This window comes from Gallus gallus, chromosome W (assembly GCF_016699485.2).
Source record: "Gallus gallus isolate bGalGal1 chromosome W, bGalGal1.mat.broiler.GRCg7b, whole genome shotgun sequence".
Taxonomy (NCBI): domain Eukaryota; kingdom Metazoa; phylum Chordata; class Aves; order Galliformes; family Phasianidae; genus Gallus; species Gallus gallus.
In genome coordinates this window covers 145782-163307 of record NC_052571.1, presented here as the reverse complement: position 1 = coordinate 163307, position 17526 = coordinate 145782, and the positions used below count along the sequence as shown (strand labels likewise).

The window sequence follows — 17526 nt, the reverse complement described above, 5'->3', positions numbered from 1 at the left end:
TAAGACCCCATAGGCCCACATAAGACCCCATAAAGCCCCCATAGGCCTTCATAAATACCCCATAAGACCCCATAACCCCCCATAGAGCCCAATAGGACCGCATAGGACCCCATAAAGCCCCCATAGGACCCCATAGGCCCCCATAAGACCCCATAAGACCCCATAAACCCCAGTAGAACCCCATCAGACCCCATAAGACCCCATAAAGCCCCCATAGGCCTTCATAAATCCCCCATAAGACCCCATAAGACCCCATAACCCTCCATAGAGCCCAATAGGACCCCATAGGCCCCCATAGAGCCCCCATAGAGCCCCATAGGACCCCATAGAGCCCCCATAAGCCCCAATAGGACCCCATACAACCCCATAAGATGCCAATAGGACCCCATAGGACCCCATAGAGCCCCCATAAGCCCCAATAGGACCCCATACAACCCCATAAGACCCCAATAGGACCCCATAGGCCCCCATAAGCCCCCATAGGACCCCATACAACCCCATAAGACCCCAATAGGACCCCATAAACCCCAACAGAACCCCATAACCCCGTCTTCTCCCCCCCGCAGTGCCGGCCGTGCTGGAATCCCAAACCTTATGGGGTCTGCAGGCCGTGGGGCGCCGACCCCAAAGGCGAAGTCCATCCCACAGCCTGGGCGGCCTTATAGGGCGGCTGGACGCCGTGTGTAGGGTGACGGGGGAGCACGGCCTGGAACCGCAGCTCGTCCTACAACTCTTCAGGCACCTCTTCTATAGGGTCACCGCCTGGGCCCTAAATCACCTCCTGCTCAGGAAGGATCTGTGCTCCTGGAGCACCGGGCTGCAGCTCAGGTGGGCCTTATGGGGTCAGAGGGGGCGGTTATAGGGTCGGGGGGGGATATGGGGTTGGGAAACCTGAGGGGAGCCCATAGGAAACCGTAGAACCCCTTAAGACCCTATAGGACCCTATAAGAGCCCATAGGACTCCGTAAGACCCCATAGGACCCCATAAGACCCCATAAGCCACCTTAAGACCCCACAGGACCCCATAAGACCCCATAGGACCCTATAAGAGCCCGTAGGACCCCATAAGACCCTATAAGAGCCCATAAGACCCCAGAGGACCCTATAACAGCTCATAGGACCCCATAGAACCCCATAAGAGCCCCATAAGACCCCACAGGACACCATAGGACCCTATAAGAGCCCATATGACCCCATAAGACCCCATAGGACACCATAATACCCAAAAGGACCCCATGAAACCCCATAGGACACCATAAGACCCCAAAGACCCCATAAGGACCCCATGAGACCCCATAGGACACCATAGGACCCCATAGGACACCATAACACCCATAAGGACCCCATAAGACCCCATAGGACCCTATAAGACCCCATAAGACTCCATAGGACCCCATAGGACGCCGTAGGACCCCATAAGACCCCATAGGACCCTATAAGAGCCCATAGGAGCCCTTAAGACCCCATAGGATCCAAAGGGACACCATAAGACCCCATAGCATCCCATAGGACCCTATAAGAGCCCATATGACCCCCTAAAACCCCATAGGACCCCATAAGACACCATGAGACCCCATAAGACGCCATAGGACCCTATAAGAGCCCATAGGACCCCATAGAACCCCATAAGAGCCCCATAAGACCCCATAGGACACCATCGGACCCAAAAGGACCCCATAAAACCCCATAGGACACCATAAGACCCCATGAGACCCCCAAAGATCCCATAAGGACCCCATGAGACCCCATAGGACACCATAGGACCCCATAGGACACCATAACACCCATAAGGACCCCATAAGACCCCATAGGACCCTATAAGACCCCATAAGACTCCATAGGACCCCATAAGACCCCGTAGGACCCCATAAGACCCCATAGGACCCTATAAGAGCCCATAGGAGCCCTTAAGACCCCATAGGATCCAAAGGGACACCATAAGACCCCATAGCATCCCATAGGACCCTATAAGAGCCCATATGACCCCATAAAACCCCATAGGACCCCATAAGACACCATGAAACCCCATAAGACCCCTCAGGACCCCATAAGACGCCATAGGACCCCATAAGACCCCTTAGGACCCCATAAGGACCCCGTGAGACCCCATAAGCTCCTGCTCAGGAAGGATCTGTGCTCCTGGAGCACCGGGCTGCAGCTCAGGTGGGCCTTATGGGGTCGGGGGGGGCGGTTATAGGGTCGGGGGGGGATATGGGGTTGGGAAACCTGTGAGGAGCCCATAAGACACCATAGAACCCCATAAGAGCCTAGAGGATCCTATAAGAGCCCATAGGACCCCATAAGACGCCATAAGCCACCTTAAGACCCCATAGGACCCCATAAGACCCCATAGGACCCTATAACAGCCCGTAGGACCCCATAAGACCCTATAAGAGCCCATAGGACCCCATAAGACCCCATAGGGCCCTATAACAGCTCATAAGACCCCATAGAACCCCATAAGAGCCCCATAAGACCCCACAGGACACCATAGGACCCTATAAGAGCCCATATGACCCCATAAGATCCCATAGGACCCCGTAAGACCCCATAGGACACCATAATACCCAAAAGGACCCCATAAAACCCCATAGGACACCATAAGACCCCCTGAGACCCCCAAAGACCCCATAAGGACCCCATGAGACTCCATAGGACACCATAGGACCCCATAGGACACCATAACACCCATAAGGACCCCATAAGACCCCATAGGACCCTATAAGACCCCATAAGACTCCATAGGACCCCATAAGACCCCATAGGACCCCATAAGACCCCATAGGACCCTATAAGAGCCCATAGGAGCCCTTAAGACCCCATAGGATCCAAAGGGACCCCATAAGACCCCATAGCATCCCATAGGACCCTATAAGAGCCCATATGACCCCATAAAACCCCATAGGACCCCATAAGACACCATGAGACCCCATAAGACCCCTTAGGACCCCATAAGGACCCCGTGAGACCCCATAAGCTCCTGCTCAGGAAGGATCTGTGCTCCTGGAGCACCGGGCTGCAGCTCAGGTGGGCCTTATGGGGTCAGAGGGGGCGGTTATAGGGTCGGGGGGGGATATGGGGTTGGGAAACCTGAGGGGAGCCCATAGGAAACCGTAGAACCCCTTAAGACCCTATAGGACCCTATAAGAGATCATAGGACTCCGTAAGACCCCATAGGACCCCATAAGACCCCATAAGCCACCTTAAGACCCCACAGGACCCCATAAGACCCCATAGGACCCTATAAGAGCCCGTAGGACCCCATAAGACCCTATAAGAGCCCATAGGACCCCATAAGACCCCATAGGGCCCGATAAGAGCCCATAAGACCCCAGAGGACCCTATAACAGCTCATAGGACCCCATAGAACCCCATAAGAGCCCCATAAGACCCCATAGGACACCATAGGACCCTATAAGAGCCCATATGACCCCATAAGATCCCATAGGACACCATAATACCCAAAAGGACCCCATAAAACCCCATAGGACACCATAAGACCCCATGAGACCCCCAAAGACCCCATAGGACACCATAGGACCCCATAGGACACCATAACACCCAAAAGGACCCCATAAGACCCCATAGGACCCTATAAGACCCCATAAGACTCCATAGGACCCCATAGGACGCCGTAAGACCCCGTAGGACCCCATAAGGCCCCATAAGACCCTATAAGAGCCCATAGGAGCCTTTAAGACCCCATAGGATCCAAAGGGACCCCATAAGACCCCATAGCATCCCATAGGACCCTATAAGAGCCCATATGACCCCATAAAACCCCATAGGACCCCATAAGACACCATGAGACCCCATAAGACCCCTTAGGACCCCATAAGACGCCATAGGACCCTATAAGAGCCCATAGAACCCCATAAGGACCCCGTGAGACCCCATAAGCTCCTGCTCAGGAAGGATCTGTGCTCCTGGAGCACCGGGCTGCAGCTCAGGTGGGCCTTATGGGGTCAGAGGGGCGGTTATAGGGTCGGGGGGGGATATGGGGTTGGGAAACCTGTGAGGAGCCCATAGGAAACCATAGAACCCCATAAGACCCCATAGGACCCTATAAGAGCCCATAGGACTCCGTAAGACCCCACAGGACCCCATAAGACCCCATAAGCCACCTTAAGACCCCATAGGACCCCATAAGACCCCATAGGACTGTATAAGAGCCCATAGGACCCCATAAGACCCCATAGGGCCCTATAAGAGCCCATAAGACCCCATAGGACCCTATAACAGCTCATAGGACCCCATAGAACCCCATAAGAGCCCCATAGGACACCATAGGACCCTATAAGAGCCCATGGGACCCCATAGGACCCCATAGGACACCATAATACCCAAAAGGACCCCATAAAACCCCATAGGACCCCATAAGACCCCCTGAGACCCCCAAAGACCCCATAAGGACCCCATGAGACCCCATAGGACACCATAGGACACCATAACACCCAAAAGGACCCCATAAGACCCCATAGGACCCCATAGGACCCTATAAGACCCCATAAGACTCCATAGGACCCCATAGGACACCGTAAGACCCCGTAGGACCCCATAAGAGCCCATAGGAACCTATAAGAGCCCATAGGAGCCCTTAAGACCCCATAGGATCCAAAGGGACCCCATAAGACCCCATAGCATCCCATAGGACTTTATAAGAGCCCATATGACCCCATAAAACCCCATAGGACCCCATAAGACACCATGCGACCCCATAAGACCCCTTAGGACCCCATAAGACGCCATAGGACCCTATAAGAGCCCATAGAACCCCATAAGGACCCCGTGAGACCCCATAAGCTCCTGCTCAGGAAGGATCTGTGCTCCTGGAGCACCGGGCTGCAGCTCAGGTGGGCCTTATGGGGTCAGAGGGGGCGGTTATAGGGTCGGGGGGGGATATGGGGTTGGGAAACCTGAGGGGAGCCCATAGGAAACCATAGAACCCCTTAAGACCCTATAGGACCCTATAAGAGCCCATAGGACCCCATAAGACCCCATAAGCCACCTTAAGACCCCACAGGACCCCATAAGACCCCATAAGACCCTATAAGAGCCCGTAGGACCCCATAAGACCCTATAAGAGCCCATAGGACCCCATAAGACCCCATAGGGCTTGATAAGAGCCCATAAGACCCCATAGGACCCTATAAGAGCCCATAGGACCCCATAGAACCCCATAAGAGCCCCATAAGACCCCATAGGACACCATCGGACCCTATAAGAGCCCATAGGACCCCATAAGACCCCATAGGACACCATAATACCCAAAAGGACCCCATAAAACCCCATAGGACACCATAAGACCCCAAAGACCCCATAAGGACCCCATGAGACCCCATAGGACACCATAGGACCCCATAGGACACCATAACACCCATAAGGACCCCATAAGACCCCATAGGACCCCATAGGACCCTATAAGACCCCATAAGACTCCATAGGACCCCATAGGACGCCGTAGGACCCCATAAGACCCCATAGGACCCTATAAGACCCCATAGGATCCAAAGGGACCCCATAAGACCCCATAGCATCCCATAGGACCCTATAAGAGCCCATATGACCCCATAAAACCCCATAGGACCCCATAAGACACCATGAGACCCCATAAGACCCCTTAGGACCCCATAAGACCCCTTAGGACCCCATAAGGACCCCGTGAGACCCCATAAGCTCCTGCTCAGGAAGGATCTGTGCTCCTGGAGCACCGGGCTGCAGCTCAGGTGGGCCTTATGGGGTCAGAGGGGGCGGTTATAGGGTCGGGGGGGGATATGGGGTTGGGAAACCTGTGAGGAGCCCATAAGACACCATAGAACCCCATAAGAGCCTATAGGACCCTATAAGAGCCCATAGGACTCCGTAAGACCCCATAGGACCCCATAAGACCCCATAAGCCACCTTAAGACCCCATAGGACCCCATAGGCCCCCATAGGACCGTATAAGAGCCCATAGGACCCCATAAGACCCCATAGGACCCTATAAGAGCCCGTAGGACCCCATAGGACCCTATAACAGCTCATAGGACCCCATAGAACCCCATAAGAGCCTCATAAGACCCCATAAGACCCCATGAGACCCCCAAAGACCCCATAAGGACCCCATGAGACCCCATAGGACACCATAGGACCCCATAGGACACCATAATACCCAAAAGGACCCCATAAAACCCCATAGGACACCATAAGACCCCATGAGACCCCCAAAGACCCCATAAGGACCCCATGAGACCCCATAGGACACCATAGGACCCCATAGGACACCATAACACCCAAAAGGACCCCATAAGACCCCATAGGACCCTATAAGACCCCATAGGAGCCCTTAAGACCCCATAGGATCCAAAGGGACCCCATAAGACCCCATAGCATCCCATAGGACTTTATAAGAGCCCATATGACCCCATAAAACCCCATAGGACCCCATAAGACACCATGAGACCCCATAAGACCCCTTAGAACCCCATAAGACGCCATAGGACCCTATAAGAGCCCATAGAACCCCATAAGGACCCCGTGAGACCCCATAAGCTCCTGCTCAGGAAGGATCTGTGCTCCTGGAGCACCGGGCTGCAGCTCAGGTGGGCCTTATGGGGTCAGAGGGGGCGGTTATAGGGTCGGGGGGGGATATGGGGTTGGGAAACCTGTGAGGAGCCCATAAGACACCATAGAACCCCATAAGAGCCTATAGGACCCTATAAGAGCCCATAGGACCCCGTAAGACCCCATAAGCCACCTTAAGACCCCATAGGACCCCATAAGACCCCATAGGACCCTTTAAGAGCCCGTAGGACCCCATAAGACCCTATAAGAGCCCATAGGACCCCATAAGACCCCATAGGGCCCGATAAGAGCCCATAAGACCCCAGAGGACCCTATAACAGCTCATAGGACCCCATAGAACCCCATAAGAGCCCCATAAGACCCCATAGGACACCATAGGACCCTATAAGAGCCCATAAGATCCCATAGGACCCCGTAATACCCTATAGGACACCATAATACCCAAAAGGACCCCATAAAACCCCATAGGACACCATAAGACCCCATGAGACCCCCAAAGACCCCATGAGACCCCATAGGACCCCATAGGACACCATAATACCCAAAAGGACCCCATAAGACCCCATAGGACGCCGTAAGACCCCGTAGGACCCCATAAGACCCCATAAGCCATTTTAAGACGCCATAGTCCCCCATAAGACCCCAATAAGCCCCCATAGGCCCCCATAAAGCCCCCATAGGATCCCTTTAGACCCCCATAGGCCTCCATAAAGCCCCCATAGTCCCCCATATGACCCCAATAAGCCCCCATAAGACCCCAATAAGCCCCCGTAAGCCCCCATAAGACCCTAATAAGCCCCCATAGGCTCCCATAGGACCCCATAAAGCCCCCATAAGCCCCCATTAGACCTCAGTAAACCCCCATAGGCCCCCATAAAGCCCCCATAGGATCCCTTTAGACCCCCATAGGCCTCCATAAAGCCCCCATAGTCCCCCATATGACCCCAATAAGCCCCCATAGGCCCTCACAAAGCCCCCATAGGATCCCTTTAGACCCCCATAGGCCCCCATAAAGCCCCCATAGGCCCCCATATGACCCCAATAAGCCCCCATAGACCCCCATAAGACCCCAATAAGCCCCCGTAAGCCCCCATAAAGCCCCCATAGGCCCCCATAAGACCCTAATAAGCCCCCATAGGCTCCCATAGGACCCCATAAAGCCCCCATAAGCCCCCATTAGACCTCAGTAAGCCCCCATAGGACCCCAATAAGCCTCCATAGGACCCCATAAGACCCCAGTAAGCCCCCAGAGGACCCTATAAAGCCCCCATAGGCCTCCATAAGACCCCAATAAGTCCCCATAGGCCTCTATAAAGCCCCCATAAGACACCAGTAAGCCCCCATACGCTCCCATAGGACCCCATAAAGCCCCCATAAGCCCCCATATAACCCCAATAAACCCCCATAGGACCCCATAAAGCCCCCATACGAACCCAGTAAGCCCCCATAGGCCCTCATAAAGCTCCCATAGGCCCCGATAGGACCCCATAAGACCCCATAAAGCCCACATAGGCCCCATAAAGCCCTCATAGGCCGCCATAGGACCCCAGTAAGCCCCCATAGGCCCCCATAAAGCCCCCATAACCCCCATAAGACCATAATAAGCCCCCATAGGCCCCCATAAAGCCCCCATAGGATCCCTTTAGACCCCCATAGGCCCCCATAGGACCCTAATAAGCCCCCATAGGCCCCCATATGACCCCAATAAGCTCCCATAGGCTTCCATAAGACCCCAGTAAGCCTCCATAGGACCCCATAGGCGCCCATAAAGCCCACATAGGCCCCCATAAAGCACCCGTAGGCCCCCATTAGACCCTAATAAGCTCCCATAGGACTCCATAAAACCCCAATAAACCCCCATAGGACCCCGTAAAGCCTCCGTTGGCCCCCCAGTAAGCCCCCATAAGACCCCAGTAAGCCCCCATAGGCTCCCATAGGGCCCCATAAGCCCCCATAAATCCCCATAGGACCCCGTAAGCCCCAATAAAGCTCTCATAGGCCCCCATAAAACCCCAATAAGCCCTCATAGGCCCCCATAAAGCCCCCATAGGATCCCTTCAGACCCCCATAGGCCCCCATAAAGCCCCGATAGGCCTCCATAAGACCCCAGTAAGCCCCCATAGGATCACATAAGACCCCATAAAGCCTCCATAGGCCCCCAAATGACACCAATAAGCCCCCATAGGACCCCATAAAGCCCCCATAAGCCCCCATTGGACCTCAGTAAACCCCCATAGGACCCCATAAAGCCCCCATCGGCCCCAATAAGCCCCCATAGGCCCCCATAAAGCCCCCATAGGATCCCTTTAGACCCCCATAGGCCCCCATAAGGCCCCCATAGTCCCCCATAAGACCCTAATAAGCACCCATAGGCCCCCATATAGCCCCCATAGGCCCCCATAAAGCCCCCATAGGATCTCTTTAGACCCCCATAGGCCCCCATAAGGCCCCCATAGTCCCCCATATGACCCCAATAAGCCCCCATAAGACCCCAATAAGCCCCCGTAAGCCCCCATAGGCCCCCATAGGCCCCCATAAGACCCTAATAAGCCCCCATAGGCTCCCATAGGACCCCATAAAGCCCCCATAAGCCCCCATTAGACCCCAGTAAGCCCCCATAGGACCCCAATAAGCCTCCATAGGACCCCATAAGACCCCAGTAAGCCCCCATAGGACCCTATAAAGCCCCCATAGGCCTCCATGAGACCCCAATAAGTCCCCATAGGCCTCCATAAAGCCCCCATAAGACACCAGTAAGCCCCCATAGGCTCCCATAGGACCCCATAAGCTCCCATTAGACCTCAGTAAACCCCCATAGGACCCCATAAAGCCCCCATAGGCCCCAATAAGCCCCCATAGGACCCCATAAAGCCCCCATAGGCCCCATAGGCCTCTATAAGACCCCAATAAGCCCCCATAGGCCCCCATAAAGCCCCCATAGGATCCCTTTAGACCCCCATAGGCCCCCATAAGGCCCCCATAGTCCCCCATAAGACCCCAATAAGCCCCCATAGGCCCCCATAAAGCCCCCGTAAGCCCACATAAGCCCCCATAGGCCCTCACAAAGCCCCCATAGGATCCCTTTAGACCCCCATAGGCCCCCATAAGGCCCCCATAGTCCCCCATAAGACCTCAATAAGCCCCCATAGGCCCCCATATAGCCCTCATAGGCCCCCATAAAGCCCCCATAGGATCCCTTTAGACCCCCATAGGCCTCCATAAAGCCCCCATAGTCCCCCATATGACCCCAGTAAGCCCTCATAGCCCCCCATAAAGCCTCCATAGGATCCCTTTAGACCCCCATAGGCCCTCATATGACCCTAATAAGCACCCATAGGCCCCCATATAGCCCTCATAGGCCCTCACAAAGCCCCCATAGGATCCCTTTAGACCCCCATAGGCCTCCATAAAGCCCCCATAGTCCCCCATATGACCCCAATAAGCCCCCGTAAGCCCCCATAAAGCCCCCATAGGCCCCCATAAGACCCTAATAAGCCCCCATAGGCTCCCATAGGACCCCATAAAGCCCCCATAAGCCCCCATTAGACCCCAGTAAGCCCCCATAGGACCCCAATAAGCCTCCATAGGACCCCATAAGACCCCAGTAAGCCCCCATAGGACCCTATAAAGCCCCCATAGGCCTCCATAAGACCCCAATAAGCCCACATAAGCCCCCATAGGCCCTGACAAAGCCCCCATAGGATCCCTTTAGACCCCCATAGGCCCCCATAAAGCCCCCATAGGCCCCCATATGACCCCAATAAGCCCCCATAGTACCCCATAGGCCCCCATAAGCCCCCATATGACCCCATAAAGCCCCCATAAGCCCCCATTAGACCTCAGTAAACCCCCATAGAAACCCATAAAGCCCCCATAGGCCCCAATAAACCCCCATAGGACCCCATAAAGCCCCCATAGGATCCCTTTGGACCCCCATAAGCCCCCATAGGCCTCCATAAGACCCTAAGAAGCCCGCATAGGCCCCCATAAAGCCCCCATAGGATCCCTTTAGACCCCCATAGGCCTCCATATGACCCCAATAAGACCCCAATAAGCCCCCATAGGCCCCCATAAAGCCCCCATAGTCCCCCATAAAACCACAGTAAGCCCTCATAGGACCCCATAAGGCCTCCATAGGATCCCTTTAGACCCCCATAGGCCCCCATATGACCCTAATAAGCCCCCATAGGCCCCCATAAGCCCCCATAAGGCCCTCACAAAGCCCCCATAGGATCCCTTTAGACCCCTATAGGCCCCCATAAGGCCCCCATAGTCCCCCATAAGACCCCAATAAGCCCCCATAGGCCCTCACAAAGCCCCCATAGGATCCCTTTAGACCCCCATAGGCCTCCATAAAGCCCCCATAGTCCCCCATATGACCCCAATAAGCCCCCATAAGACCCCAATAAGCCCCCGTAAGCCCCCATGGAGCCCCCATAGGCCCCCATAAGACCCCAATAAGCCCCCATAGGCTCCCATAGGACCCCATAAAGCCCCCATAACCCCCATTAGACCCCAGTAAGCCCCCATAGGACCGCAATAAGCCTCCATAGGACCCCATTAGACCCCAGTAAGCCCCCATAGGACCCTATAAAGCCCCCATAGGCCTCCATAAGACCCCAATAAGTCCCCATAGGCCTCTATAAAGCCCCCATAAGACACCAGTAAGCCCCCATACGCTCCCATAGGACCCCATAAAGCCCCCATAAGCCCCCATATAACCCCAATAAACCCCCATAGGACCCCATAAAGCCCCCATACGAACCCAGTAAGCCCCCATAGGCCCTCATAAAGCTCCCATAGGCCCCGATAGGACCCCATAAGACCCCATAAAGCCCACATAGGCCCCATAAAGCCCTCATAGGCCGCCATAGGACCCCAGTAAGCCCCCATAGGCCCCCATAAAGCCCCCATAACCCCCATAAGACCATAATAAGCCCCCATAGGCCCCCATAAAGCCCCCATAGGATCCCTTTAGACCCCCATAGGCCCCCATAGGACCCTAATAAGCCCCCATAGGCCCCCATATGACCCCAATAAGCTCCCATAGGCTTCCATAAGACCCCAGTAAGCCTCCATAGGACCCCATAGGCGCCCATAAAGCCCACATAGGCCCCCATAAAGCACCCGTAGGCCCCCATTAGACCCTAATAAGCTCCCATAGGACTCCATAAAACCCCAATAAACCCCCATAGGACCCCGTAAAGCCTCCGTTGGCCCCCCAGTAAGCCCCCATAAGACCCCAGTAAGCCCCCATAGGCTCCCATAGGGCCCCATAAGCCCCCATAAATCCCCATAGGACCCCGTAAGCCCCAATAAAGCTCTCATAGGCCCCCATAAAACCCCAATAAGCCCTCATAGGCCCCCATAAAGCCCCCATAGGATCCCTTCAGACCCCCATAGGCCCCCATAAAGCCCCGATAGGCCTCCATAAGACCCCAGTAAGCCCCCATAGGATCACATAAGACCCCATAAAGCCTCCATAGGCCCCCAAATGACACCAATAAGCCCCCATAGGACCCCATAAAGCCCCCATAAGCCCCCATTGGACCTCAGTAAACCCCCATAGGACCCCATAAAGCCCCCATCGGCCCCAATAAGCCCCCATAGGCCCCCATAAAGCCCCCATAGGATCCCTTTAGACCCCCATAGGCCCCCATAAGGCCCCCATAGTCCCCCATAAGACCCTAATAAGCACCCATAGGCCCCCATATAGCCCCCATAGGCCCCCATAAAGCCCCCATAGGATCTCTTTAGACCCCCATAGGCCCCCATAAGGCCCCCATAGTCCCCCATATGACCCCAATAAGCCCCCATAAGACCCCAATAAGCCCCCGTAAGCCCCCATAGGCCCCCATAGGCCCCCATAAGACCCTAATAAGCCCCCATAGGCTCCCATAGGACCCCATAAAGCCCCCATAAGCCCCCATTAGACCCCAGTAAGCCCCCATAGGACCCCAATAAGCCTCCATAGGACCCCATAAGACCCCAGTAAGCCCCCATAGGACCCTATAAAGCCCCCATAGGCCTCCATGAGACCCCAATAAGTCCCCATAGGCCTCCATAAAGCCCCCATAAGACACCAGTAAGCCCCCATAGGCTCCCATAGGACCCCATAAGCTCCCATTAGACCTCAGTAAACCCCCATAGGACCCCATAAAGCCCCCATAGGCCCCAATAAGCCCCCATAGGACCCCATAAAGCCCCCATAGGCCCCATAGGCCTCTATAAGACCCCAATAAGCCCCCATAGGCCCCCATAAAGCCCCCATAGGATCCCTTTAGACCCCCATAGGCCCCCATAAGGCCCCCATAGTCCCCCATAAGACCCCAATAAGCCCCCATAGGCCCCCATAAAGCCCCCGTAAGCCCACATAAGCCCCCATAGGCCCTCACAAAGCCCCCATAGGATCCCTTTAGACCCCCATAGGCCCCCATAAGGCCCCCATAGTCCCCCATAAGACCTCAATAAGCCCCCATAGGCCCCCATATAGCCCTCATAGGCCCCCATAAAGCCCCCATAGGATCCCTTTAGACCCCCATAGGCCTCCATAAAGCCCCCATAGTCCCCCATATGACCCCAGTAAGCCCTCATAGCCCCCCATAAAGCCTCCATAGGATCCCTTTAGACCCCCATAGGCCCTCATATGACCCTAATAAGCACCCATAGGCCCCCATATAGCCCTCATAGGCCCTCACAAAGCCCCCATAGGATCCCTTTAGACCCCCATAGGCCTCCATAAAGCCCCCATAGTCCCCCATATGACCCCAATAAGCCCCCGTAAGCCCCCATAAAGCCCCCATAGGCCCCCATAAGACCCTAATAAGCCCCCATAGGCTCCCATAGGACCCCATAAAGCCCCCATAAGCCCCCATTAGACCCCAGTAAGCCCCCATAGGACCCCAATAAGCCTCCATAGGACCCCATAAGACCCCAGTAAGCCCCCATAGGACCCTATAAAGCCCCCATAGGCCTCCATAAGACCCCAATAAGCCCACATAAGCCCCCATAGGCCCTGACAAAGCCCCCATAGGATCCCTTTAGACCCCCATAGGCCCCCATAAAGCCCCCATAGGCCCCCATATGACCCCAATAAGCCCCCATAGTACCCCATAGGCCCCCATAAGCCCCCATATGACCCCATAAAGCCCCCATAAGCCCCCATTAGACCTCAGTAAACCCCCATAGAAACCCATAAAGCCCCCATAGGCCCCAATAAACCCCCATAGGACCCCATAAAGCCCCCATAGGATCCCTTTGGACCCCCATAAGCCCCCATAGGCCTCCATAAGACCCTAAGAAGCCCGCATAGGCCCCCATAAAGCCCCCATAGGATCCCTTTAGACCCCCATAGGCCTCCATATGACCCCAATAAGACCCCAATAAGCCCCCATAGGCCCCCATAAAGCCCCCATAGTCCCCCATAAAACCACAGTAAGCCCTCATAGGACCCCATAAGGCCTCCATAGGATCCCTTTAGACCCCCATAGGCCCCCATAGGCCCCCATATGACCCCAATACGCCCCCGTAAGCCCCCATAGGCCCTCACAAAGCCCCCATAGGATCCCTTTAGACCCCCATAGGCCCCCATATAGCCCTCATAGGCCCCCATAAAGCCCCCATAGGATCCCTTTAGACCCCCATAGTCCCCCATAAGACCCCAATAAGCCCCCATAGGCCCCCATAAGACCCCATAAAGCCCCCGTAAGCCCACATAAGCCCCCATAGGCCCTCACAAAGCCCCCATAGGATCCCTTTAGACCCCCATAGGCCTCCATAAAGCCCCCATAGTCCGCCATAAAACCCCAGTAAGCCCTCATAGGACCCCATAAAGCCCCCATAGGATCCCTTTAGACCCCCATAGGCCCCCATAGGCCCCCATATGACCCCAATACGCCCCCGTAAGCCCCCATAGGCCCTCACAAAGCCCCCATAGGATCCCTTTAGACCCCCATAGGCCTCCATAAAGCCCCCATAGTCCCCCATAAGACCCCAATAAGCCCCCATAGGCCCCCATATGACCCCAATAAGCCCCCATAGTACCCCATAAAGCCCCCATAGGCCCCCATAAGACCCTAATAAGCCCCCATAGGCTCCCATAGGACCCCATAAAGCCCCCATAAGCCCCCATTAGACCTCAGTAAACCCCCTTAGGACCCCATAAAGCCCCCATAGGCCCCAATAAGCCCCCATAGGCCCCCATAAAGCCCCCATAGGCCCCAATAAGCCCCCATAGGACCCCATAAAGCCCCCATAGGATCCCTTTAGACCCCCATAGGCCTCCATAAAGCCCCCATAGTCCGCCATAAAACCCCAGTAAGCCCTCATAGGCCTCCATAGAGCCCCCATAGGATCCCTTCAGACCCCCATAGGCCCCCATATGACCCCAATAAGCCCCCATAAGCCCCCATAGGCCCTCACAAAGCCCCCATAGGATCCCTTTAGACCCCCATAGGCCCCCATAAGGCCCCCATAGTCCCCCATAAGACCCCAATAAGCCCCCATAGGCCCCCATATACCCCTCATAGGCCCCCATAAAGCCCCCATAGGATCCCTTTAGGCCCCCATAAGGCCCCCATAGTCCCCCATAAGACCCCAATAAGCCCCCATAGGCCCCCATATAGCCCTCATAGGCCCTCACAAAGACCCCATAGGATCCCTTTAGACCCCCATAGGCCTCCATAAAGCCCCCATAGTCCCCCATATGACCCCAATAAGCCCCCATAGACCCCCATAAGACCCCAGTTAGCCCCCGTAAGCCCCCATAAAGCCCCCATAGGCCCCCATAAGACCCTAATAAGCCCCCATAGGCTCCCATAGGACCCCATAAAGCCCCCATAAGCCCCCATTAGACCCCAGTAAGCCCCCATAGGACCCCAATAAGCCTCCATAGGACCCCAGTAAGCCCCCATAGGACCCTATAAAGCCCCCATAGGCCTCCATAAGACCCCAATAAGTCCCCATAGGCCTCCATAAAGCCCCCATAAGACCCCAATAAGCCCACTTAAGCCCCCATAGGCCCTGACAAAGCCCCCATAGGATCCCTTTAGACCCCCATAGGCCTCCATAAAGCCCCCATAGTCCCCCATATGACCCCAATAAGCCCCCATAGGCCCCCATAAAGCCCCCGTAAGCCCACATAAGCCCCCATAGGCCCTCACAAAGCCCCCATAGGATCCCTTTAGACCCCCATAGGCCCCCATAAAGCCCCCAATAAGCCCCATATGACCCCAATAAGCCCCCATAGTCCCCCATATGACCCCAATAAGCCCCCATAGACCCCCATAAGACCCCAATAAGCCCCCATAGGCCCCCATAAGACCCCAATAAGCCCCCATATGACCCCATTAAGCCCCCATAACCCCTTCATATCCCCCCCCCCCCCCAGGTTCAACATCAGCCAGCTGGAGGAGTGGCTGCGCAAGCAGCAGCTGCAGCACCCCTTAGGCCCCATAAGACCCCATAAGACCCCATAGGCCCCCATAAGACCCCAGTAAGCCCCCATAGGATCCCTGTAGACCCCCATAGGCCCCCGTAGCACCCCATAAAGCCACCATAGGATCCCTTTACACCCCCATAGGCCCCCAATAAGCCCCCATAGGCCCCCGTAAGACCCCAGTAGGCCCCCATAGGCACCCATAGGACCCCATAAAGTCCCCATAAGCCCCCATTAGACCTCAGTAAACCCCCATAGAAACCCATAAAGCCCCCATAGGCCCCAATAAACCCCCATAGGACCCCATAAAGCCCCCATAGGATCCCTTTGGACCCCCATAAGCCCCCATAGGCCTCCATAAGACCCTAAGAAGCCCGCATAGGCCCCCATAAAGCCCCCATAGTCCCCCATAAAACCACAGTAAGCCCTCATAGGACCCCATAAGGCCTCCATAGGATCCCTTTAGACCCCCATAGGCCCCCATATGACCCTAATAAGCCCCCATAGGCCCCCATAAGCCCCCATAAGGCCCTCACAAAGCCCCCATAGGATCCCTTTAGACCCCTATAGGCCCCCATAAGGCCCCCATAGTCCCCCATAAGACCCCAATAAGCCCCCATAGGCCCCCATAAGACCCCATAAAGCCCCCGTAAGCCCACATAAGCCCCCATAGGCCCTCACAAAGCCCCCATAGGATCCCTTTAGACCCCCATAGGCCCCCATAAAGCCCCCAATAAGCCCCATATGACCCCAATAAGCCCCCATAGACCCCAATAAGCCCCCATAGGCCCCCATAAGACCCCAATAAGCCCCCATATGACCCCATTAAGCCCCCATAACCCCTTCATATCCCCCCCCCCCAGGTTCAACATCAGCCAGCTGGAGGAGTGGCTGCGCAAGCAGCAGCTGCAGCACCCCTTAGGCCCCATAAGACCCCATAAGACCCCATAGGCCCCCATAAAGCCCCCATAGGATCCCTTTAGACCCCCATAGGCCCCCATAAAGCCCCCATAGTCCCCCATATGACCCCAATAAGCCCCCATAGGCCCCCATAAGACCCCATAAAGCCCCCGTAAGCCCACATAAGCCCCCATAGGCCCTCACAAAGCCCCCATAGGATCCCTTTAGACCCCCATAGGCCCCCATAAGGCCCCCATAGTCCCCCATAAGACCCCAATAAGCCCCCATAGGCCCCCATATAGCCCTCATAGGCCCCCATAAAGCCCCCATAGGATCCCTTTAGACCCCCATAGGCCTCCATAAAGCCCCCATAGTCCCCCATATGACCCCAATAAGCCCCCATAGTCCCCCATATGACCCCAATAAGCCCCCATAGACCCCCATAAGACCCCAATAAGCCCCCATAGGCCCCCATAAGACCCCAATAAGCCCCCATATGACCCCATTAAGCCCCCATAACCCCTTCATATCCCCCCCCCCCAGGTTCAACATCAGCCAGCTGGAGGAGTGGCTGCGCAAGCAGCAGCTGCAGCACCCCTTAGGCCCCATAAGACCCCATAAGACCC

At 55.6% G+C, this 17526-nt stretch overlaps 1 protein-coding gene and 1 long non-coding RNA gene across 2 annotated transcripts in view; both read left to right on the top strand.

Moving 5' to 3' along the window:
* The window catches only part of LOC121108182 (unconventional myosin-Vb-like), a 137047-nt gene that overhangs the window by 109452 nt on the left and 10069 nt on the right, over positions 1-17526 (top strand). The window lies entirely within an intron of this gene.
* On the top strand, positions 686-16027 carry LOC124417478. The gene is made up of 2 exons (XR_006932311.1): positions 686-828; positions 15953-16027. It is a non-coding gene; the product is annotated as an uncharacterized LOC124417478 (long non-coding RNA).